The sequence below is a fragment of the Tupaia chinensis genome, unplaced genomic scaffold (assembly GCF_000334495.1).
Source record: "Tupaia chinensis unplaced genomic scaffold, TupChi_1.0 Scaffold000635_1, whole genome shotgun sequence".
In the NCBI taxonomy this organism is placed as follows: Eukaryota; Metazoa; Chordata; class Mammalia; order Scandentia; family Tupaiidae; genus Tupaia; species Tupaia belangeri.
The window spans coordinates 325915-351593 of NW_006160155.1; the positions used below are offsets into that span (position 1 = coordinate 325915).

General features: G+C 39.7%; 1 protein-coding gene and 1 non-coding gene across 2 annotated transcripts in view; one reads left to right on the plus strand and one right to left on the minus strand.

Annotated features, from left to right (window-relative positions):
* Positions 1-25679, plus strand: part of ADK (adenosine kinase) — a gene marked incomplete at its 5' end in the record, with an annotated part of 331594 nt that overhangs the window by 245643 nt on the left and 60272 nt on the right.
* On the minus strand, positions 20149-20254 carry LOC114009840 (U6 spliceosomal RNA). Its single transcript, XR_003551237.1, has one exon. It is a non-coding gene; the product is annotated as a U6 spliceosomal RNA (small nuclear RNA).

A 25679-nucleotide genomic window follows, 5' to 3' on the forward strand; every position in this document is an offset into this window, starting at 1 on the left:
GGACCCGGTGGCTTAAAACTCACGTCAGGCGCGTGTGCGTGTGTGCCCAAGATCCCGAGAGGAGAATGGAGGAGAAGGGATTGCGGCATGGCCATCCCCCCTGGGGGGGTGATTTCTCGCTTTCTGTCTCTATGTCTCTGTCTGTCTGGCGAGCGCACGCACCTATAGCGAAAACCCTCTCAAAAAAAAAAAATTTTTTTTTTCACCTTTTTTGGGAAACTGGTGTCTGCCGGGTTTCTCCATTGTAAAGTTAGTACTTTTTTTTTTTTTTTTTTTAGTATTTTTCCCTTGTTAATGAATAACAATATTGGGGGTAGACATTTGGAGATTATGTGTCTTTCACACATCCATTGATTAATTATGTCTATAGTAATTATTATAATGGTATTAGCTAAATCATGATTTTTAAATTACTCTTTATATATTTACTAAGTAGAACTTTACTGTCAGAAAGAGTTTTCCCTTCTTGCCTATTTTCTTTTGTATTGTTTTGTTTTGTTTTGTTTTGTTTTTATTTATTAATTCGACTAGAGAGGGACAGAGCAATAGAGAGAGAGAAAATGAGAAACAAGCTGCCAGGTCCAGGACTTGAACCGTGGTCAGCCATGTAGGAGTCCAGCACCCTCAACCACCCCACCTGCTGGTCCCTCTTTTGTTTATTTACTTATTCATATTATATGGACTCATGGATATTTATTTTATTCTATAAATTAAAATGTATTACTTTCTGGGCTGGCAGGTAGCGTGGTGGTTAAAGGAGCTGAATTCCCACATGGCTGACCATTGTTCAAGTCTTGGACCTGGCAGTTTGCTTTCTCTCTCTCTCTCTCTATCTTTCTCTGGTCAAAGTAAAAAAATAATAATAACAAATGGAATTAAATAACTTTTCTTTAAAAAAAATCTAAAATGTATTACTGTCATTTTTCTTGTTGCCCAAATTGTCCTAGATTTAGCCATTGAAAGTTTTTTCAGTTGGTTCTTATATACTTTGACATGTTCCCATCATTTTCTTTTAAGAATTATTTATTTAATTTTGTTATTTTTTACACATTTGCTATAGGGCAAGTGTACTCACCAGAGAAAAAGTAAGAAAGCCAGCTGCCAGGTCTTGGACTCAGACCACAGTCAGCCATGTGTGACTTCAGTGCCTCAACCACCACACCACCTGCTGGCCCCAACTCCCATTATTTTTTTACTTTCTTACACTTTACCATCACAAATTAATCTGTCTTTTCCTTCCCCAGCTGTATAATCCCTACTTCTCCAAGAAGCTCAGGTTTCTCTTAATGACACTAGGTGTGCCCAATGCTATTGGGTTGTCTTTACCTCTAGGCTTTTCTGAAGATGGGATTAAGAAATATATGAATATGGGTCAGCAGGTAGCATGGTGGTTAAGGCGCTAGACATCCCCACATGGCCAACCACAGTTCAAGTTCTAGACCTGGTGGCTTGCTTTCTTACTTTCCAACTCTCTCTCTGGTCAAATTAAAATAAATGAATGAATATTTGAGTTGGAGGGCAAATGCACACAGACAAAGGAAGGGGTTTGTGGCATGACCATACCCTGTCAAAGGCTCCTCCTGCTACACATACATACCCACACTCTCTCTTATGGTCTTGAAAAGCCAGAAGAGTTTGGAGTGACCATCAGGTAGAAAATGAGTAAAGAAATTCCAGAAAGGAGAGAACCATAGAGGAATAGCCCTAAATTCTACATAAAGACCCTGCCCAATCTCTAATGATCCCTGGATTATACACATGAAGGGAAGTTTTTTAGCAGCTCACTTAAATCTAAAAAACTGAATGGAGGGAACCAGCAGTTAGTGTAATGGCTATGTCGCTGGACTCCCACGTAGTCGACCGCGGTTTGCGTCCCGGACCTGGTGGCTTAGAACTCACGCCGGGCGCGTGTGCGTGCGTGCCCAAGATCCCGAGAGGAGAATGGAGGAGAAGGGATTGCAGCGTGACCATCCCCTCTGGGGGGTGATTTCTCGCTTTCTGTCTCTATGTCTCTATCTGTCTGGCGAGCGCATGCGCCCTATAGCGAAAAAACCTCTCAAAAAGAAAAAAAAAAAAACGAATGGAATGGGACCAGCAGATGGTATAATGGTTATGTCAGTGGACTCTCACGTGGCTGACCTTGGTTTGAATCCCAGAGCTGGAGGCTTGACTTCCACATAGTGGACCGTGGTTCAAGTCCCGGACCCGGCAGCTTAAAACTCTTGCCAGGCACATGTGCATGTGTGCCCAAAATCCCAAGAGGAGAATGGAGAAGAGGGAATTGTGGTGTGGCCTTCCCAGCTATGGGGTGATCTCACTTTCTGTCTCTCCAGCAAGCGCACATGCCCTATAGCAAAAATTTCTCTTTTAAAAAAAAAAAAATGCATGAAAGAAGATTTAACAGAATTTAGCGACTATATAAGAATGATCTTAATACTTTTCATTTGAGTGAGGGAAATAATGATAAAAAATAAATGAAAACTCAGTGTTAGGAATTATGTAGCATATGTAGCAGGTCAGCATCTGGCATGGTGGTTAAGGAGTTGGACTCCCACATAGCCAACCACAGTTTGGTCCCAGACCCGGCAACTTGAAAATCATGCCAGCTGCAAGTGTGAGTGTGCCCAAAATCCCAAGAGGAGAATATAGGAGAAGAGACTGTGGCAGGGCCATCCTCCCAGGGGATGATTCTCACCCTCTTTCTGTCTCTCTCTCCAGCAAGCACCATTTGGCAAAATAATCTTTAAAAAGCAAAAATAACTATATAGCATACAGACTTGTTTTTTATCTGAGTGGACATGAAATAACTAGAAAGTATTTTTATTTTTAAAAAATTTGTTTATGTGATACTATTTATTATTATTTCTTTTTAATTTGACTATAGAAAGACAGACAGAAAGTGAGAAAGCAGGCCACCAGGTCCAGGACTCAAACCATGGTCTTAATTAATAGTCTTAACACCCTTTATTAAGATATATTGGATCATGACAGAATTCAGTGCCTCAACCCATGTCACCTGCCAGCCCTTTATTTTTCTATTTTAAAAAACTCAAGTGGGAACCAGCAGATGGCATAATAGTTACATCACTGGACTCCCATGCAGTCGACTACAGTTCGAGTTCTGGACCTGGTGGCTTAAAACTCATGCCAGGCACAGATGCATGCCTGCCCAAAATCCTGAGAGGAGAATGGAGGAGAAGGGATTGTGGAATGGCCATCCCTGTGGAGGGTGATTTCTCGCCTTCTGCCTCTCTGGCAAGCACATGCACCCTATACCAAAAATATCACTTAAAAAAAAAAAAATCTCATAAGTGGGCCAGCAGGTGGTATGGTATTTAAGGCACTGGACTTCCACATGACCAATCATGTTTCAAGTCCCAGACCTGCTTTCTCACTTTTCCTCTCCCCCTGCCCCCGTCTCTGGTAAGCGCATGTGCTCAATAGCAAATTTCAAAAAATAATAAGGAGGGCCAGCAGGTTGTGTGGTGGTTGAGAGTACTGGACTCCTGCATGCCCCAACCATGGTTCAAGTCTCAGACTGGCAGCTTGCTTTCTCATTCCTCCCCTCCCAGCCCCATCTCTCTCTGGTGACATTAATTAATTAATTAATTAAAGTTGAATAATTATTTTTAAATAATAATGATAAATAAAATTAAATATTGTCATTATTATTTTTAAAGAATTCATTATTTAGTTAGTTTTAATTGTTATTATTTTTTAATTTGACCAGAGAGAGGGAAATCGACAAAGCAAGCCACTAGGTCTAGGACTCGAACTGCAGTTGGCCATATGGGAGTCCAGCGCCTTGAACAACCATACCACCTGCCAGCCCCAATAAATAATTCTTTACAAAAAGAAAAACTCATGAGTTCTTTCTAAAAGAACATACCTTTATTATAAATGTTCAAATTTAGCTCCCCTACAGTTGCATAGACTATATTACTAACTGTAGCTCTGGGGTTTCATTAGTACAGTGATGACTTAATTAACAAATCCTGTATGAACGAAACCTTTACAAAGACTGGCCTTGATGCAGCAGGCATGAGGGAAGGATCAATTTTCTCTGAGCTAGATTGGTGGCAGCAGGGACTAATGAGGCAGGGCCTTGGAAGTGGTTCTCTCAGATCTAACTCCTCAGGGGTTGGCTAGTGCTGAAGCTGAGGGCACCGCTGCACTCCCGGGACCTACACAGCCTGGTTACCCAGGTGTTGAGAAAACAGTTTCTGTGCCAAGACCATATGTGGCTTTTAAGACACTCAGCAGGACTCTCGCTCTAGGCAGAACATTCCTCACGTGGTATGCTGGCTAGAAAATAGCAGGGAGAATCCCGTGTACTAGAAAGCTTGCACTTGTCTTCTGTGTGCTTAGTGTACTGTTATTTCAACTCATCAGACATCATTTCATTCCACAATAAAATGAAAAGGCTGGCTAGAAAAATTTCTTAATGTATCTTTCAGTTCCAACAGACTGCATGTCTAGATCAGGAGTCCGGAAACCTTTCTATAAAGGACCAAGTATCAATAGTAAATTTTCTCTTTTGCAGAGTATACTAACTGTTACAAGAGCTCACCTCTGCATCTGTAGTGTGAAAATGGCCATACAGGGGACCAGCAATTGGAGTGGTGTTTCAGAGACTAGCCTCCCACATGACCTTCTGCAGTTCAAGTCCCAGACCTTGAAAAATCATGCTGGACATGGCATGCCCAAAATCCCAAGAGGAGAATGGAGGAGAAGGGATTGTAGTGTGGCCATCCCACTGGGGGGGTGGGTAATTTCTCACTTTCTCTCTCACCATCTCTTTCTCTGTCTCTCTCTGGCAAACGCACATGCCCTATGATAAAAACCTTAAAAACGAAAGAAAACAGCCATATATAACAATGTGTAAATAAATACATGTGGCCATCTTATAATAATAATTTATTTACAAAAATATAAAGCCAGTTAGATTTGTTCGACAGGCCATAGTTGAAAACCCTTGGTATAGATATTAATGCAATAGGAATGTCATATTAAAAAATTATTTGAACAGGGCCAACTGGTGGCATTGTGATTAAGGTGGCTGGCTCCCACATGACCAACTGCACATTGCGAATCTCAGACCTTGCAGCTTAAAAAACATACCAGGTGGGCGGGAAGAGGGGTTACCAGTGGCATGCTGGTTGAGACACTGGATTCCCACATTGCCGACAGTGGTTCAAATTCCGGACCTGGTGGCTTGCTCTCCCCAACCCCATCTCTCTCTGGTCAAACTTAATAATAATAATAATAAAGTTAAGTAATTCTTTCTAAAAAAAAAAAACACCAGATACATGTGCATGCTCAAAATCCTGACAGAAGAAGGGATTGTGGCATGGCCATCCCCCTTGGAAGAGGGGTGATTTCTTACTTTCCCTCTCTCCCTCTGTCTGGCAAGCATATATGCCCTATAGCAAACTTAAAAAAAATTCTTTGGGAGTTAGTGTATAAGCCTTATTTCAGAGTAATCACTCTCTTGGACTTTTTATTTTTAAAGATTAATCAAATATAAAATAGCATTTTACAGTCAAGATTTAACTCTATTGGGGAAAAGGATACAAATGCCCCATCACCACTGTCATAGTGAATTCTCTACAATAGAGAAACCCTGTACCTTCCCAATAAAGGAAGACAGTGGTATGTGCCACACTCAGGATTAGGTTCTCTTAAGTCTTCAAATTTTTTGAACCAACTAGAAGAGAGTTTCAAGAGTCTGTTAATTCTCTTTCCGGTAAAATGGAGTACATTAGGCCATCATGTGGCAGGATGATTAAGATGGCTAGATCAGGACCAGCAGGTGTAATGGTTACATCGCTGGCCTCCCACGTAGTTGACTGCTGTACGAGTCATGGACCCAGAAGCTTGAGACTCATGCCACATACATGTGCATGCATGCACAAAATCCCAAGAGGAGAATGGAAGAGAAGGAATTGCAGTGTGACCATCCCCTCTAGGGGGTGATTTCTCACTTTCTGTCTCTCTGTCTCTCTCTGTCTCTCCAGCAAGGACATGTGCCCTATAGCCAAAAAAAAGTCTCTTTCCAAAAAAAAAAAAAAAAAAATGGCTAGATCCTACACGGCCAACTGTGCGATTCAAGTCTTAGAACAAGTAGCTTGTGAAACGTGTGTGTGCATGCATGCCCAAAATCCCAAAAGAAGGGAAAAAGAGAGAAAAATTGAGATGTGACCATTCCCCAAGGGTGAGGCTGCTTTCTCACTTTCTCTCTCTTGCATGCATACACCCTCCTTTTTTCTGTGCAGGTAGCATACACACTCTCTGGCAAAATTATTTTTTTAAATGGCAGATATCATGCTTTTCATAATAGAGTGTGGGCTTACAGACTCTTTTACTTCCCCTGTGGTCCAGAAATGGAAACTGACAGAAATAAGCTTGGTAGGCTGTAGGCTTCAGATCTTCATATATCTTGGGTTGGATTTATATGTTCATATTAAGATATTGGCATTTAAATATGGAGATTAAAATACTAGTCTAATACAATTAAATATTAAAATGCAAGCTAGTCTAGTTTGGTGCATTTATATCAAACTTTGCTTTTGTTTCCAGCAATAGAAAAGCAATTATAGGTCGAGGTAATTATTTCAAGCTTATTATTACATAAAGGGATCAATACAGTGGTATTTGGTCTTCCTTGAGAGGTCTAACATTCTCTTGTTGGTCAGCTTGCATTCATCTAAGCACTGTTTAGGGTTTTTATTTTCTAAATGGCAGAGTGAATTTCTTACTAACCTACATCACTAGCCACAGCTTCGGGCATAGCAGAACTGACATTCCTAGTAATTACAGCTTGTCCAGAGTGAGCGGGACTACCAGCCCAGCATGGTGGCAGCTATATCCCTCCACAGGTCTCTGGTTGAGTGGTTCTCAGTGTGGATGACTGGGGTCTCTGAGACCCTTCCAAGAAGTCTCTTCTATGAAGTCAAAACTATTTCATGATAATTCAAAGACATTATTTGCCTTTTTGACTCTAAATTACAGTAGTTTTTCAGACACTACATAATGTGTGATATCACAACAGATTGAATACTGAAGAAGATATGAAAATCCAGCTGTCATCTCTTAAACAGACATTAAAGATATTAGAAAAATGTAAAGTAAATGCCATACTCTTTACTGATATTTTTATTTGAAATATATACTTGTTTTTCCAAAAATTATGTAAAAATCTAGGTTTATTAATATTTTTAAGTTCTCTATTTTAATTTCTAATACAATAAACATAACTCACATAAATAAAAGCTATTTGGGATCTTCATTTTTTTAAAGAATGATTTTATTTAACTTTATTTATTTATATACTTACTTAAATTTGACCAGAGAGGGGCAGGATAAAAAGGAGAGAGGAAAAGTGAGAAAGTAAGCTGCCAGATCTGGGATTCGAATCACAGCCGACCATATGGGAGTCCAGCGCCCTTAACCACCACACCACTTGCCAGCCTTGAAATGCTCACTTTTCAGGAGTATTATAGGAGTCAGAGGCCAAGAAATTTGAGAACACTCCCCACTTGAGGGCGTACATGCACACGTATTATATATGTATATTTTATATATATGTGTATAAGTTCTATTTGTTTTCCCTGTTCACTCTCTGAATTACTTTTCTTTGTTAATTTGCCAGAGAGTGTGCATGCATTCCTGAGAGAGACAGTAAGGGAAAGTGAGGAAGCATCCCCCATGAGGCATGGACATGTCACAATCCTTTCTCTTCCATTTCTCCCTCCTTTTGGGATGTAGTTATACACACACATGCACCCAGTGTGTTTCTCAAGCCACCAGGTCTAGGACTCAAACCAAGCAGTCAGCCATGTGGGATCTGGTTCCCCAACCACCATGCCATCAGCTGCCTCAATCTCTGAATTCTTAAGAAATCCTAAATTCTTGGGAACCAGCAGTTAGCGTAATGGCTATGTCGCTGGACTCCCACGTAGTTGACCGTGGTTCGCGTCTTGGACCCGGTGGCTTAAAACTCACGCCGGGCGCATGTGCGTGCGTGCCCAAGATCCTGAGAGGAGAATGGAGGAGAAAGGATTGCAGCGTAACCATCCCCTCTGGGGGTTGATTTCTCGCTTTCTGTCTCTATGTCTGTCTGTCTGGTGAGCGCACACGCCCTATAGGGAAAACCTCTCAAAGAAAAAAAGAAATACTAAATTCTTTTAAGTTGAAAAAGACATAGAGATCATCTTCTCAATTCAGTTCAGGAATCCTCTTTAAAACACTGACAACATGGATGATGCATTCATGTCAGTTCTATAGCCCCTAAATTGTTAAAAACTTCTGCCTTCTTTTGGACAGAAATTTTCCTTCTTTCTAGCATCTATCCATTGATCCTAATTCTACTTCTGGGAACTATGCAGAATATATTTTCTCTACCTTCACTTGCTTCATTCCAGATAGTTCCTTCTGTCTTCCAGTTCACTAATTCTTTTCTAAGCTGTGGCTAAGCTTCTGTTAAACCTATCCATTAAACATTATTTTTCAGTTTCCACTTAAACTTGTCTACTGTGTTCTTAATTTCAGTTTCCATTTTGGTAGTTTCTACTTCTCTGTGGAAATTCTCTATGGTTTTTAACTCTCAATCAGTGGGCATAGTGAATTCATAGTTTCAGTTTGATAAGTTCAGTATTTGGAACTGCTTCAGGTTAGTTTCTATTATGTAATTTTTGTAGATTTTTCATTTTTGCTTGCCTCCTTATATGCTCTTTATTTTTTATGTATTTAATTTTATTTGTTACTGGTATTATTTTAAATTTGACCAGAGAGAAAGAGGAAGAGTGAGAAGCAAGCCACCAGGTCGGGGACTCAAACTGTGGTCAACCATGTGGGAGTCCAGTGCTCTAACCACCATACCACCTGCCAGCCCCCACTCTTGTTTCTTTTGTTTTGTTTTGTTTTGTTTTGTTTTGTTTTGTTTTTATGGGTGAGATATTATATTTGCAAAATTGTTTGTGGAAATAATTTGAGGCATAGGATGTTTACTCTTGGCAGAAGGGGAACATTGGCACACTGGAATAATTTTAATCTAAGTTAGGAATTTCGATGGTTTAGTGCTAAGCTACCTTGCCTAGGCCTTTCTACTTCCTGTTCACCCATACTTGAATCTCTAAAGTTCCCAATCTCAAGTTAGGAGGTTTTTAGCAAGGCCATTTCTCTTGACAGGCTCTAAATTCCAAACCTTGTCTTTCTAGTAGCATCAAAAATACCAAACTCACCTCTCTGGGTTTCCATCACCCCCTGAATCCCAGCCTGATAATTGCCTTTAAGCAGATACGCAGATAGATAGATAGATAGATAGATAGATAGATAGATAGATAGATAGATAGATAGATAGATAGATAGATATTTTTTAGAGATTCTTCTTAGGGGTGCGTAAGCTCACCAGAGAGACAGAAAGTGAGAAATCATCCCTCGGGAGATGGCCATGCTGCAATCCCTTCTCCTTCATTGTCCTCTCAGAATTTGGGGAACACATGTACACACACCTGGCATAAGATTCAAGCCTTCAGGTCCAGGACTCAAACCACAATCAGCCACATGAGAGTCCAGTGCCTTAACCTCTATGCCACCTGCTGGTTCTCAGGGGGTTTTTTAAATATATTTTTTCTGACCCAAGCACTGTAGCTCAAGTGATTGAGGAGCCACTGTGTAAGGCTGGGGCTCCATGGAAGGCCTGGGTTCAGTTCCCAGACCAAATAGAGGGACCAGGTATGATGGCATGCACCTACAGTCCTAGCTAACTGGGAAGCTGGGGCAGATTCACAATGTAGCAATACCCTGGTAAACAAAAAATAGTGATAAAACAAAAACAAAAACAAACCTCTCCCTGTCTTGCATAAAAGATATAAATAAATATGTATGTACACACATATATACCTTTCTTTCTCTTTCGCTCTCTCTCTCTCCACCCCCCACCACACACACACACACACACACACACACACACACACACACATAAACAAGGAGTCTTCAGAAAGCTCTTGGAAAATACATATTATTTTTAAAAAATGCATGGTAGCCAGTAGCTGACATGGTGGTTAGGGTGCCAAACTCCCACATGGCCGACCACGGTTCAAGTCCCAGACCTAGCAGCTTGATTTCTTTCTTCCCCCACCATGACTATAACTAGTTAAAATAATAGTAATAGTAAATAAATTATATGATAAATAATCTATGCATGGATTTCTATTCTTTTGCAACAAAATAAGCTCATACTTTTCATTCCATTTTTTATGAGCCTGTTTAAGTTCCCTTGTATTTTGTCCAGATGTTCTAGTTGTTCTTGATGAGACAGTTTGTTATCTACTCTGCTGTTATCTAAAGTCCTTAAAATTCATGTATATTCATATTAATATTCCTCTGTCCAGGGCCAGCAGGTGGTGTGCTGGTTAAGGTGCTGGACTCCTACATGGCCAACCACAGTTCGAGTCCTGGACCTAGCTTGCCTTCTTATTTTCTCCCCCTCTCTCTCTCTGTCTGGTGAGCTCACATGCCCTATAGAAAATTAAATAATAATGATCAATAAAAGTTCCTCTTTTCCTACTGGGTTGCTTAGAAAGCTCTTAGAGAGCAGTGATAACCCTGGGACTGGAGCATGCTTATGGGCCCGTTTTATTATCTGTATGACATTCATCCAGACACTCTTTAACTGCAACTCCCAAATATTTAGTTTAATATGTTTTGGTCAAGACAAGTTGTAACCATTATCTTTACCCTTCATCTCATTATTTTGAATTCCAATATTTTTTAAAATTCAATGCTTGGCTGGCTTGGTGGTGCAGTGGTAACAAGCAGCTCAAAATCTGAATACATATGGACGATTGTAGGTTCGGTTCCCTGGTTGGTCTTTTCACAGCAGGTGCACACACATATTTTTCTGACTGAATGGGAAGACTGAGGGGGGCATTGTGGTATGAGATTCTGTTGAGAGTGCTGTCTTTCTCTCTCTCTCAGACTCACTCTCATGAAATAAGTAAATTCTTTTAATTAAAACCTTACTCTTGCTTTTGTTATATGTGTTTATTAATCAGGTTAGGCAAAAGGAGCAAGCTAACAACTCTCAGAATCCTAATTATTTAAACGATAGATATTTTTCTCTTACATTCTTCTCTACTTCACTTTTCTTAATTCTAAGACCAACGCTAAAGGACAGCCCCTATCAGAGAGCAAAAGAAGTGATAGAAGAAGTAAGCAGTAGTTGTAAAGCTCTCGCAGCACTGCCACTCACATTTCATCTGCAGTGAGGCGAGTCACGTGATGCACAGTGGCAGCAATCAGATAGGAAGTATGGTCCTTACGAACAGATTACAGTCCTCGCACCTGGGTGAGCTCAGTAAGAAAGAGCAATGAGTACAATGTACAGTAGCCCCGTTTCTCTTTAGGTTTATATTCTCTTCTAATAAAAGTGATGCTCAGAGGCCACCCATCACATCGTGGTTAAGGTAGCTGGATCCCACATGACTGACTGAATGGTTTGAGGCCTAGACCCTACAGCTTGAAAAACACTCCAAGCACATATTGTGCATGCCCAAAATCCTTAAAGGAGGGACACTGGAGAAGGGATTGCTGTGTGACCATTCCCTATGGAGGAATATGGAGGAGGAAGTGCTTTTTCTCTCTCTGGCAAGCTCATACTCTCTCTTTGTTTTTTTTGTTTGTTTGTTTGTTTTTAAAAAAAAAAAAAACTGATGCTTGGGGTTGGAGAGTGGCACAGTGATAAAATGAAATGCCCCCCGACCACGGCTGACTCCACATGGGAATATTCTAGGTTTGTTTCCAGACACCTCTCTGAGTATGACAGGCACATGTGTGCCCATGATTCAGGGGGTGCTATATCTCTGTCCCTTTCTCTCTCTCTCTTTCTCTCTGTCTCTCACACTTAGAGAATAAAGATAAACTAATACTTAGAATGAAAAGTGTCCATTTAATTTAGATTTAAAATGACTAAAAACAGAAAGAACAAGCTATTGTCAAAATTTGACTTAAACTAAAATCTTACGTTTATTTTTTAAAAACTACTTGTGTTCATTAAAATATTAATTCTATGTATATAGTTTATTTTATCTCTAAGTTCCTTTATCCATCTCTTATCCAACTAGTCACATGGGAATTTGCTCTTTGGGGAGTTAAATACTTGATATTGACCTATAGGCAGTACAAAGCAGACCAGTTCTGTTTCTCATTTTTTATTACATCTTCATTAGTGCTACTTTTTTTTTTCAGGTTTTGTGATAAGGGTACATGTACTCACCAGAGAGAGAGAGAGAGAGAAAGAGAAAGCACTCTTCATGTACCCAGCATGTTTTTTAAGTTGCCAAGTCCACAGCTTGAACTGGGGCAGTCAGCCATGTGGGATCCAGCTGTCCTTTTTTTTATTTTTTTTTTAAGAATTATTTTATTTAGCTTTATTTTCCAGTTTGATTAGAGACAGATTGAGAGAGAAAGGGAGGGAAAGTGAGAAAGCAAGCCACCAGGTCCTGGACTTGAACTGTGTTCAGCCATGTGGGAGTCTAGCACCTTAACCACCTTGCCACCTGCTGACCCCAAGGGATCCAGCTGTCTTTTTTTTTTCTTTTTTTGGAGAGTTTTTTGCTAAAGGGCGAGTGCACTCGCCAGAGAGACAGAGAGAGACAGGGAGACAGAAAGCAAGAAATCAACCCCCAGGGGAGATGACCACACTGCAATCCCTTCTCCATTCTCCTCTCAGGATCTTGGTCATGCTTGCACATGTGCCTGGCGTGAGTTTTAAGCCACCGGGTCCAGGACTTGAACCATGGTCGACTACATGGGAGTCCAGTGACATAGCCATTACACCAACTGCTGCTCCTGGATCCAGCTATCTTAATTGCCATACCATTGGCTAGCCCTAGTACTGTGTTTTTGTGGGGTTTTTTTGGGTTTTTTTTTGTTTTTTTTCAGAGAGGGGTTTTGCTATAGGTCACGTGCACTCGCCAGGAAGACAGAGAGAGACAGACAGAAAACGAGAAATCACCCCCCAGGGGGATGGCCACGCCTCAATCCCTTCTCCTCCATTCTCCTCTAGGGATCTTGGGCACACGCGCCGAGCGTGAGTTTAAGCCACTGGGTCTAGGACGTGAACCGCGGTCAAATACATGGGAGTCCAGCGACATAGCCACTATGCTAACTGCTGGTCCGAGTACTATGTTTTCTATATAAGTTTTCTAGAATTTTTGTTTCTAAATTGCATTCTTGTTTATTTGCAATCTTTTTCCTTCTCCTAATTATTTAATTGCCTACCCCCTATCTCTTTTCCTTTTCATTCATCGTGTCCATAAATTCTAAACTTAGAGATTCCTAGTTCTCTCTTACATTTGTGGTCTTTCTCTCAGTTTTCTTCTTTTGGGGGTTTACTCAGTTTTCTTTAGTGTTTAGAGTTCTCCAGTGTGTCAGTGATGTAGTAATGCATGAAAGTAAAACATGCATCAGAGTAATTCCTACTATTCTTTTTTTTAAATTTACTTATTTATTCTTCCATGAACAAGACAGATCAGAGATAGAGAAGCATCCCCCAACAAGGGGTTGATACTGCAGTCTACCCCAGCCTTCAGCTAACCTGGATCATGGGGAAGCAGCAGGTGCCTTGCATACTCCGGGAGGTCTCAGACTTGAACAGGAACCTTTCCATGTGGGACTACTTCAGAGAGCATTGAGTTTCGCTGCTACAGCACTGTTTGGCCCTAATTCTTACCATTCTTTTATGTTTATTCAGTCTCTTATGTGTTTTGTTTTGTTTTGTTTTGTTTTTTTTGGGGGGGGGTCGCGGGTAAAGTGCAATATTGTACCACATCGAAGATTTTGTTATTTTTTAAAAATCTTATTCTTTCTTAATCTAGAACATGGTTATTTATTTAATAATGAATTGAGAAAAGGTTTTATGGAAGGGAGAAGGATGCTTCTCTAAATACACCATCTGTGTCAGAAAGATGTGAGTGCTACCTCCATTTTGTGACCTCTGAATGATGTCTGCTCTCTATTTGCTCTAATAGTAATTGAACACCCCCCTCCAAAATCACAGGATTCCCGACTGTTAGCTTTATAAATGCATTGATGAGTACCTCGTTTGATGGGATAAACGCTTCAATAACTGATGTTCCCACCTGTGTGGTTAATTTCAAAATATTGTTTGTCTAACACATCGTTGTCAGTGACAACTGAACAAGAACTTTCAGGAGCAGTTGGCTGTCCAATAATGGCAAATTTCAAGGCTATGCAAATTGTGCCAGTTCAGCCCAGTTCTTTTCTCTATTATCATATCAATTGAGTCAGTTCATAGCAGACAAAGCAAGGTTATGGGAACCACCTAGAGCATCATGCACCATTTAACATCAATGCAGCATACATGAACATCTGCAACTTCAATCTTATTAACAGAGGATAGAATGGAAGGCGATAAACAGCTTTCTTCACCACTTAATTGCAAAATAGTATTTCCTAATGTTTGCATTGTTTATCAACAGGAACTTCATCAATGATTGTATAATTATGGTTGCCTAGATTACAGTGCCCTCATGCATCTTGTCATTTATTACAGAGGGTCTGAATTTAATCTGAATTTGAACACATGAATCAAGGCTAATAATATAAATCCTTTCAAGTGTGAGTTGCATAATACAGATATTTTGTGGTAGGAGAATGGGAGTTTATGATTCTTCAGTCACTTTGAGGATTAAGTTAACACAGGGAAAAGACTGAAATGAGGAGCCACTAGTTAGATTCAAACAGATTCATTGAACATGAGAGTATACGTTATGTTCTTGGAATTAATCACAAATAATTAGATGTTTGCTTTAGGCCAGAATTGGGCTGAATTAAAACAGGGTTATTATACTGAGGTCTTCCCTTCAGTCTATCTTAAAAGGCGGGGGGGGGGGGGGGGGGGGCAGAAATCTGCAAATAAAGTGAGAAAAAAGCTATAGTAGCCAAAGTTAGAAATTCTTAATGCAAAGGAAAGGCTTGACCTACCTGCTCAGCCTTTCCTGTCTTGCTTTTGAGGCCTGAAGAATGCCACTTCTCCTAGCTAGAAATGTTAGTGTTGATGGTAGGCAGCCAAGTGCAGTCTTCAGGCTCTGTGGCAGCAGAGTTTCTTTTGGCACACAGAATATTTGGCAAAATATTGAAGAAAAAGGAAGGAAAACAATATAAGCTCAGTCAGGGTTATTGGTGTGGTCAGTGGGAGTTGTCACACAAGGGAGCAGGAAAAAGAAAATGTTAAAAACAATGGGCACATTTAAAGCATGAAGGGGAAGGATCTGGCCCCAAAAGCATTTTAAACATGAACATCTCACATTTTTACTAATACTCATTTTATATTTAAGGAAAAATCTAATACTTATTCATGAAATTTAATTTGAAATATTTTAATTTGTGGCTAGAGTCTCCTCCCCTTCAAAAAAGTTTTGAAAGTATTAAATTGTATTTTGAATGAGCCCCATTTGGACTAGACTGTTCCTTCCCAATTGAACCACACAGTAATTTCTTTAAAAAAAAAAAAATGTCTCTAGAGTTAAAGTAGTATTTCTTTGTGATTAGTCTGTATTTATGTCTTTAATAATTCTCTGTTCACTTTCTGTTCTCATGCTTGCTGTTTTTTGTTTTTTGGTTTCTTTTTTTAATCGTAGAAGGAAGGGGGGAAAAGGGTAGCTACTGAAGTATACGCAGACTGGAAGATATATTTTGTCCCCTTTTTTGTGGTTCTTGGTTAAAATAGGTATAAAAAAAGCTTTCTTCCAAAAATAATTCTTCTAAATTTTCCTCTGATTTGAGGGACACTAAGAACCGGTTTATTAAGTAGTTTGACCTTTAGTTATTTAACATTGTGCTAAACTATCCTTTTTTATGAGATACCTACAGCCTCTACTATAAACGTGAGAAAGTTGTAGCTCTGTGCAGTTTGAGGATGTGACGATACTGTGTCGTAGGTATGCACATGTGTGTCTCTTGTCTAAATGCCTCAGGGAGCACTTTTTCCGAACCAGGGCTTTGTGACACATGTACACGTACACGGACACAGGTATACCTTTCCTTTAAAGAACTTGTATGCATATATTATTCAGGAACCTTTTCTAGGAGCTATTTATCAAATCTGCTATGATAATAACTTTGTCCTAATGAGTCCAAGTCTGTTTGGGGAGTAATCGATAAACTGCAGATTAATGTTCCATAATTCACATTACATTGCACATGTAATTATTTTGAGATGAGGCAAACCCTATGCATTTAATTTACAGCTGTAATTAAGTAAACTCATTTGATACTAATTAGGTGAGCCTAAAAGGATCATAGGTTTGTATATTTAATTATCAAAGTACAATCATCAACTAATTTCTGAAAAGCTCTTCTATTTTGGGCTCAACACTGATCTCTGCCCACACTACGATTTTATCTTCTTAGACCTTCAATAAATTAAAATGTGTTATGAATTGTGGAGAATCGACTTGGCAAGTTAGCCTCTTTGTAATTCTATATATACAGCTTGCCATCTAAAAAAGTGGGCTTGAGAAAAACAGAAGCTTTTTTTTTTTAATCTAGCAAAACGATTCTTCAGAAACGAAGGAGAAATTAAGACATTTCCAAACAAACAAAAGCTAATGGAGTTCATTGCTAATAGATGTGTCCTACCAGAAATATTAAAGGGGTTGTTTCAGGCTGAAATGAAAATATACTAGGCCAGCAATTCAGAACCAAATAAAGAACATCAGGAAATATATCTACATAGGTAAAAGCCTGTATTGTTGGTTTGTAACTTCTCTTTTATTTTGTACAGGATTTAAAAGACAAATACACAAAATTAATTATTAATTATATGTAAATGGGCCCACATATGTAAAGATGTAATTTGTGGCTCTAGTTTCATGGCTCAGTTACAATATGCTGATGAGGAGAAGCTGCATCCCCTATGGCAACCACAGTTTGAATCCCCTACCCTTGTCAGTGTCAGCCTAAACACTCCAGGCACACGTGCAGGTGCCCAAGATGAGATGAGCTGGAGGATTGGAGGCAGGTCACAGTGTGACCAGACCCTGGAGAGCATCTTGTCTTCTCTTCCCTTTCTCTCATTCTCATGTGTGCATGCACACATTCTAAAATAAGTAAGGAAACATATTTTAAAAGAAAAAGATAAAACGTGTGTGTGTGTGTGGTATTTTACAACAGTCTCAACTGGTCACAGTCCTCCTCAGCTGGGACCTCCATCCTGGACCTCTGCACCCCACTTTCTAAGATTGGCCTGGAATCAAACATGGGACTCCCATGTGACCTCAACCTGCTGAGCTGCAGTGTCCAGAATACACTGTCATGGCCAACCCTATAAAGATATAATTTGTAGCATAAAGGGAGGAGGGAAGACCTCTGTAAAAACAGAGTTTTTATGTATTGTCCCAGCTAAGTTGGTGTCTATTCAAATTAGGGTGTTATAAATTTAAGAGGTTACTTGTGATCCTCACGGTAGCCGCTAAGAAAATACCTAAGAAATATGTAAGTTTCTATTTTATTATAAAATATAGCATAATTAGTATATAAAAATTACCAGAAAATATACTTGATTGCTAGAGGTCTTTTTAGTTCTACTGTCAGTCATCTACAAGTACTTATTGAGTACCTGGTGTAATGGGCTTCCTGCTAAGTTTCAATAATTAAACAATTAAACCCATTTCTTTTCACTAAATTTTTAAATGCTTAATCAAGAAAATCTAGTTTTCACAGGACCAGCAATTGGTGTAATGGCTATGTTGCTGGACTCCCATGTAGTCGGCCATGGTTTGAGCCTTAGACCCAGTGGCTTAAATCCACACTGGGCGTGTGTGTGTGTGTGTGTGTGTGTGTGTGCGTGTGTGTGTGTGTGTGTGTGTGCCCAAGATCCCGAGAGGAGAACAGAGGAGAAGGGATTGCAGCATGGCCATCCCCCCAGGGGGGTGATTTCTCACTTTCTGTCTCTCTCTGTCTTTCTGGCAAGCGCACGTGCCTTATAGCAAAATCCTCTCAAAAAAAAAAAAAAAATCTAGTTTTTATGGCTAGAATTACTCCCTAGTCTCTGGATATGTTAGATAAAGTGTTCACATTTCCTAATTTCCCATCCATATTTAAATTCTGAAAAATGTCAACTCTTATACCCATGACTGTCTCCAAAGGTATAAAAGATGTTTCTGTTTTCATATCTTTAAAACCAATAAACCTGTTGGGGTCAGCAAGTGGCGTAGTGGATAAGTCGCTGAACTCTCACATGACTGACTGACTGGTACGAGTCCTGCACCCGGTGGCTTGAAAGTCACTCCAAGCATGTGTGCATGTTTGCCCAATATCCCAAAAAGAGAATGACAGAGAAGGGATTGTGGAGCAGCTATCCTTGGGTGGTGATTTCTCACTTGTTATCTGTCTTTTTCTCTCCAGCATGATGCACATACCCTGTGACAAAAATAAAATAAATTAAACACACACACACCAAAAAATAATAATATATCAGCAGGTGCCAAGGAGATTAAGGCACTGCATCCACATAGCTGACTTCATGGTTGTGGCTTGAAAAGCATGCTGGGCCCATGTGCATGCATGCCCAAACTCCCAAGAGGAGAATGGAGGAAAAGGGATTGTGACTTGGCCATCTCCTCTTGGAGATGGCTCCTCTCTCTGTGTCTCAGTCTCTCTCTGGTAAGCACACATTCCGTATGGCAAAAAAAAAAAAAAAAAAAAAGAAAGAAAGAAAAAGACACCTGCTTGTCGGGAGTGGAAGAGACAGTGTTTAATCAAGAATATGTTCCTTTGGGACCAGCAGTTACCGTAATGGCTATGTCACTGAACTCCCATGTAGCCGACCACAGTTCAAGTTGCGGACCCAGTGGCTTAAACTCATGCCGGGCGTATGTGCACTCATGCCCAAGATCCCGAAAGGAAAATGAAGGAGAAGGAATTGCAGCATGGCCATCCCCCCTGGGGGGTGATTTCTCGCTTTCTGTCTCTCTGTCTCTCTCTGTCTTTCTGGCGAGCGCACGCGCCCAATGGCAAAAACCTCTCAAAAAAAAAAAAAAAAAGAGTATGTTCCCTTTGCTCTGAGTATACCACTGCTATCAGAATATGTGACCCTTACCCCCAGACATGCCGTTTATGGGGGTTTTCCCCTTCCTTATTAGCAGCCACTATGGTTTTAAAAAAATAGAAATTGTTAATATTTATATTATGTTTCATAGCCCACATAAAACATTTACTTATGTTGTCTAAAATGAGGTCTTAAAATAGACAAATTGATGTCTGAGCTATGAGGCAGTCATTGCTTCTTTTATCTCTGGTGAATCACTAGCAGCGCTTTCAGAAAGTACATTAGAAGTAGAGACTTTTTTGGCATTATTTTATCTTTTCTGAGAATTAACTAGCATGACACAAATTCTTCTGTGCAGATGTAACCAATGTCGAGACTTCAGTTACCACACAATTAATGACACCAGCCTTGTAGTACTGACTGCTGTGGCCTGATGGGTTTGTATGTGGTTTCTAGGTCATCCGAGGAAGTATAAATAGTGTCGTGGTCTGTGAACAGGCCATGTCGAGCAGGTACCATTTGCATAGACAAGAGTAGAAACAGTGTCCTCTGAAGCTGTATGATGTAATGTTTATAAATTGAATGATCTCTCATCTTGTCTCAAAAACAGCTATACTGATTCTTTCTTTGTTTGGAAGAACAATTGGTACAGGTTGAGTAGCCCTTATCCAAAATGCATAGGACCAAAAGTGTTTGGGATTTCAGTTTTTTGGGGATTTTGGAATATATGCCTTTATATAATGCCTATATATAATGAGATATCTTTGGGTTAGAACCCAAGTCTAAACATGAAATTCGTTTGTTTCATATAGACCTTATATACATCGCATGAAGGTAATTTTGCAGTTTTTTTCCTTCTTTCTTTCCTTTTTAAAAATATATCCTTTTAAAATATTTTTAAATAAATCCTTTTTTAAGGATTATTTATAATTTAATTCCATTCGTTATTACTATTATTTTTTAACTTGATCAGAGAGAGAAGGGGAAAGCTACAAAGCAAGCCGCCAGTTCCTGGACTCAAACCATGGTCAGCCATGTGGGATTCCAACATCTTCACCACCACACCACCTGCTAAAAATAAGGAACACTTCACAAATTTGCATGTCATCCTTACGCAAGGACCATACTAATCTTCTCTATATCGTTCAAATTTAGTACGTGTGCTGCTGAGGCTAGCACTTTTCCTTGTTTTTCTTTATTTTTGTTTTTAGGGTACATACATCTGACTAGAGAGATGGGAGAAGGGAGTGAGAAATCATCCACCAAGTGGGTTGGCTATGCTGCAGTCCCTTCTCATTTATTCTCTTTGGCATGCACACGTGTACCCACGTATTTTTCAAGCCTCCAGGTCCAGGATTTGAATGCAGTCAGCCATGTGAGATCTAGCTACTTCCATTCCATCATCTGGCCCTACTTTTTTTTTTTTTTTCTTTTTTTTTTTTCATTATGAGAGAGAGAAGGTAGGCGTTTTTGACCAGGGCTTACCATTGTGATCCTCTGCCCTAGTCTAACCCAGGTGTGCACTACCTATTCGCAATGTTCTAAGAGCTGACCTAGGCCCCCCATGGGGTCCCAGCTTCACCCTATAGTACCCCATTGCTTTCAGCACTGTAACTGCCCTCAATATTTTAAAATATCAGATCCATCACTTAAGATCAGTTATGTAATTTTCCACTGTGGCTCAGAAAGTTTCAGATTTGAGAACATTTTAGATCAGATTGAAGTAGGAATCTCAACCTGTAGTTCAACATAATTAGCAGAATGTAAAGGTGACACCTAATGTCTTCTATTATCAAGAGTTAAAATTATTTCCGGCTTGGGAAGAGTAGTAAACATTTACAGTGATATGTAGGAGAAGGAATGGGAGCAGTATCTAGGGATGATTACATAGAGCTAGTTCTGAGAGGAACCGCTAGCAGTTAGCACCTTATTGGGTTGCAAATACCAGCCTGTCTAGACACAGGATCTTGATATATTTTATAAGGTTGTGCCATTTTTCCTTATCTCCTGATAGACATTATTGGCAAGCCTGAATCATGGAGAATATGTCCAGTGGCATCCCGTGACATTATAGGCAGAACATTTTCCTTTCCCTGAACTTTTTTTGATAGACACAAGTCAGATGAAGAAATCAGATGAAAATTCCAGAAAGGACATCTTACTCTCTTGAGATTGGGAAATTATTCGTTGAAGCTAAATTTTAAACCAAAGAGAAAAACTTGAGAAGTTTTATTTTATAACTAGATTTTTGAACTGATAATAGCTAGGCCCTTTTCTCCCCAAATATTCTGCAAACCTATGGTTCTTTCTGCTGTTATCACTGTTGATGAAGGTAAAGAGTTAATGGTACATTGGTGAACACTTCATGAACACTTCATGCATGACCCTCAGGAAAAAAAATTTAGATTTGTAGCAATTTTGTTATGGTATAAATTCCACCATGGCTGAGTTCAAGCTACCAATGTAAGGTTAGCAAACTTAGATTTTTTTTTTTTTTAAGGTTTTTCCATAGGGTGCATATGCTTGTCAGAGAGAGATGGAGGGAAAGTGAGAAATCACCCCCCACCTGGGATGATGGCCATTCTGCAATCCCTTCTACTCCATTCTCCTCAAGATTTTGGGTGCATGCACACACACACACCCCCCCATCATGATTTTCAATCTGCCAGGTCTAGGACTCGACAAGGTCAATCTTAGAGGAATCTGGCATTTTAACCACCTTGCCACCTGCTGGCCCCAAGGAGCAAACTGAGATTTTAAGAAGAGCTTTGCATGTGCAAACTCAATTATCATTAGCCAACATGAGCAGGCTCCAGCACACTACCGAAAACTTAAAAGAAATAGATGAGTAATGTGAGTGACAGCATGGATGAGTCACAGAAACATTCTGCCAAAAACGTTTGTGCTGACGTAAGCAGCAAGATATAAAAGAACACATGATTGCATTTATCCAAATGTAGAACAGGCCATATTAATGTATAGTGATAGTACTCAGAATAGTAGCTTTTTGTTTGGGGGTAGTTTTTTTGTTTTGTTTGTTTTTCGTTTGTTTTAGTGAGAAGGAATTTGTGAAAGGACATGAAGGAACTGAGATGGTAAAAATATTTATGACAGTATTAATAGACCTTTCTATAACAGTATAATAGACCTTTCCACATTGAGGAGCATATTCTGATGGTAGCATCTAGCTGAGGAGCACTTGAAATGTGACTAGTGCAACCAAAGAACTAGATTTCTGATTTCATTTAGTCTTAGTGAATTTAGATTTAAATAGACACACATGGCAAGTGGCTACTAGATAGACCGTGCACTTTTTTTTTTTAAAGAATTATTTATTTATTTATTTATTTTTGTTCATTCATTTTATTTTAATTTGACAAGAAAGAGAGAAAGAAAGCAAGCCACCACCAGGTCCAGGACTCAAACCATGGTTGGCCATGTGAGCATGTCCAGCGCCTTAACCCCAACAGTGCACTTCTATAGCTTGATAGGCATGTGGGCTGCACAAGTATATCCACTTGTCAGTACTTACCAATCTGTGCTTTACGAGTTGTGCATTTTGCTGTCTACACTGGGTCTTCAAAAAGTTCATGGAGCGCTGTCCCTGTAGCACAGTGATTAAGGGAGTCAGCTGATTACTCTTTGTATCTCAGCTCCAGTGGCTTGTCGTAAATCCTGATAGGATGAAAAAATGGAGGAAAAAGAATTGCAGCATGACTGTGCCCCCACTGGGAGATGCTTTCCCTTTCACTCGCTTCCTTTCTTTTTGGCCGGTGTTGGTATAAATACTCTCACCATCACTCACCATATTAAACTTCCAAGGTAAAGGCACTGGATGCTGAATTGGGAAGAAAAATACACATTCAACTCGAATAAGCCAGTGTCAAAGTTTCTGACCTGCTCACATCAATCTGTTATCGAGGGACTGGATTTTCTTAGTTTTCGTTTAGTTCTTAAGATTAATCTGTCTTGGGACCAGCAGATGGCATAATGGCTATGTCACTGGACTCCCATGTAGTCGACCACGGTTCGCGTCCCAGACCCAGTGGTTTAGACTCATGCTGGCTGCGTGTGCATGCGTGCCCAAGATCCCAAGAAGGGAATGGAGGAGAAGGGATTGCGGCATGGCCATCCCCCCTGGAGGGGGATTTCTTGCTTTCTCTCTGTCTCTGTCTTTCTGGCGAGCGCACATGCCCTATAGCAAAAACCTCTCAAAAAAAAAAAAAATTAATCAGTCTTTTCCAAATCTCTATCATTGCCCAGAGACTGTTGAACCTCCAGATCTGTCTGACTAGTCTGTAGTTCAGCTCTGTAGGTTGTTTAACAGAAGGAAGAATATGAGTTTAATCATTATTCTTGTAACTTTTTTTAGAAATATAACACTTTCACTTCTATTCATAAAGAAAATAAAGTGTACAACCAAGCTTTAAAAGCAATGTAGGGGCCAGAAGATGGCATAGTAGTCAAAGTGCTAGGCTCCCACATGGTCAACCATGGTTTGATTCTCGGATCCAGAGGCTTAAGACTAACGCTGGACACATGCATATGCATGCCCAGAATCCCAGGAGGAGTATAAGAGAAGGGATTGCGGCATGGCAATCCTCACTAGGTTGGGAAGGGGGAGTTCTTGCTTTCTCTTTCTCTGGCTAATACATGTGACCTATAGCAAAAATCTCTATAAATAAATAAATAACTGTAAAATATTGTACTTGAGAGGTTTTTGTTTTTTGGGTTTTTTTTGCTACATAATATACAAATTTTTAATAAGCATTGGAAAAGTTGAGACTATTGAAAAATACAGTTTGAACAATAAGCACATTTTATAATTTGGGAGACTCAAATTTGGTTATCTACATTTAAAACAAAAAACGAAAATTCTCTTCTTGATGTGCATGAGATTAGTTTCCAGCTCCTTTTGCTTCTGGAGAAGGCCCTGCCTCAGTTCTGAAAGTCCCTTAAGGATTGCTTGCTGTCGATCCCTGTTTTTCACCAAGCTAGGATTAAGAAGTGGATCCCTGACATGGTCAGAATCAAAGAACTGCTGTTCTTGGTCACAGGCTGAAGCATGAGAATTTTGATCCTGAGTTGAGGGCCTAGACAAGGGTGCATCTGGATCAAGGTAATAGATCTCATTTGTTCGGACATAGGAAATAAAATGGGATAGTTCAGCTATCTCAGGTGATGACTCCGTTTGACTGCCTCTCGAGATCAAGTTCTTGTTTTCATGGCTACTGTTTTTCAGTGGAAAATGTACTGTGTTAGTCTGAGTTTGCTGGGCTCTGTTTTTCACTGCTGGAACTGGTGGTGATTGAGACTTTTCTTTGTTGAATGAATTATCTTTTACAGGCTCCCTTCCTCCTTTTTGATTAGGTGCCAAAGAGAGGTTTTTCTAAACAAGTAACTAACTGTAAGTTTACACATTTTAGTCTACTTTAAAGTGTAAGATGAATTGGCAGATGACTCAATAAAGAAAAGTGCTCTTCATAAATAAAATAAAAAGATTGTTTACTGGTGTTTGTCACTGTATTCCATGTAGATAAGTGATCTGTGCATCCAATTTAGTTTATTAGACAATAAATAGTTCTCATAAGTCTTGTAATGTTTGTTATCAGGGTTCCCATTGAAAAATGACTCCATAATTTAGGGAACTTAAATTTTATTTCTTCGGAATATGTTCAGCATATTTAGATCTGAAAAAGGTTTTGGGCTGGGTTATGCAAGGTTAAATTTATTTAGTGTTGAAAACACAGTACTCAGGCCAACCAGTGGCATGGTAGTTAAGGCACTGGACTCTCACATGGCCAACTGTGGTTCATGTCTGGGACCCAGCAACTTGTAACTCATGCCGGGACTGTGTGCACAGGTGTCCAAAATCCCAAGAGGAGAATGGAAGAAGAGGAATTGCAGCATGACCATCCCCCTGAGGGGTGATTTCTCACTTTATGTCTTTCCTTCCCTGTCTTTCCAGCGAGCTCATGCACCCTATAGCACAAAATCTCTTCCCCAAAAAAGAAAAGCACAGTTTTGTCTGAATTTCAATCAATATCAAAGCATTTCATTAAATCCTAGTAACGTTAAAATGCAAGAACATTGGGCCAGCCCTGTTGTGCACAGGTAAGCATTATGCATAGGGAGCTGGATCCCACGTGATGACTGTGGTTTGAATCCCAGCTCTAGTGGCTCAAAAAATATGCCTGATGCATGCCCTAAATCCTTAAATGATGGAGGTAAAAAGGGATTGTGCTTGTGGTGTGACCACACCCCATTGGGGGCCAGCCAGCCTCTCTCTCAATAAAAAACAAACAAACAAAAAATAAAACCAAAATCACTGATGGCCAGGACCTTTAGCTTACTTGCTTACTTGGTTCACAAAACTGAGCTAGATAGCTATATTATAGTTATGAACCACTTACTCAAGATTAGTCAGAAAATACACAGTGAATTCATAATGTACTGGATTCTGGGGGGAAATCACATGTGAAACAGAAAGATTTCAGTCTCAAGGAACTTAAAATCTAGTAGTTATAATTATTGTATTAACTTAGTAGTAAACGTTAACTTATTGCCTACTGTATATTAGGTAGTATTAAGAGCTGGGGATAAG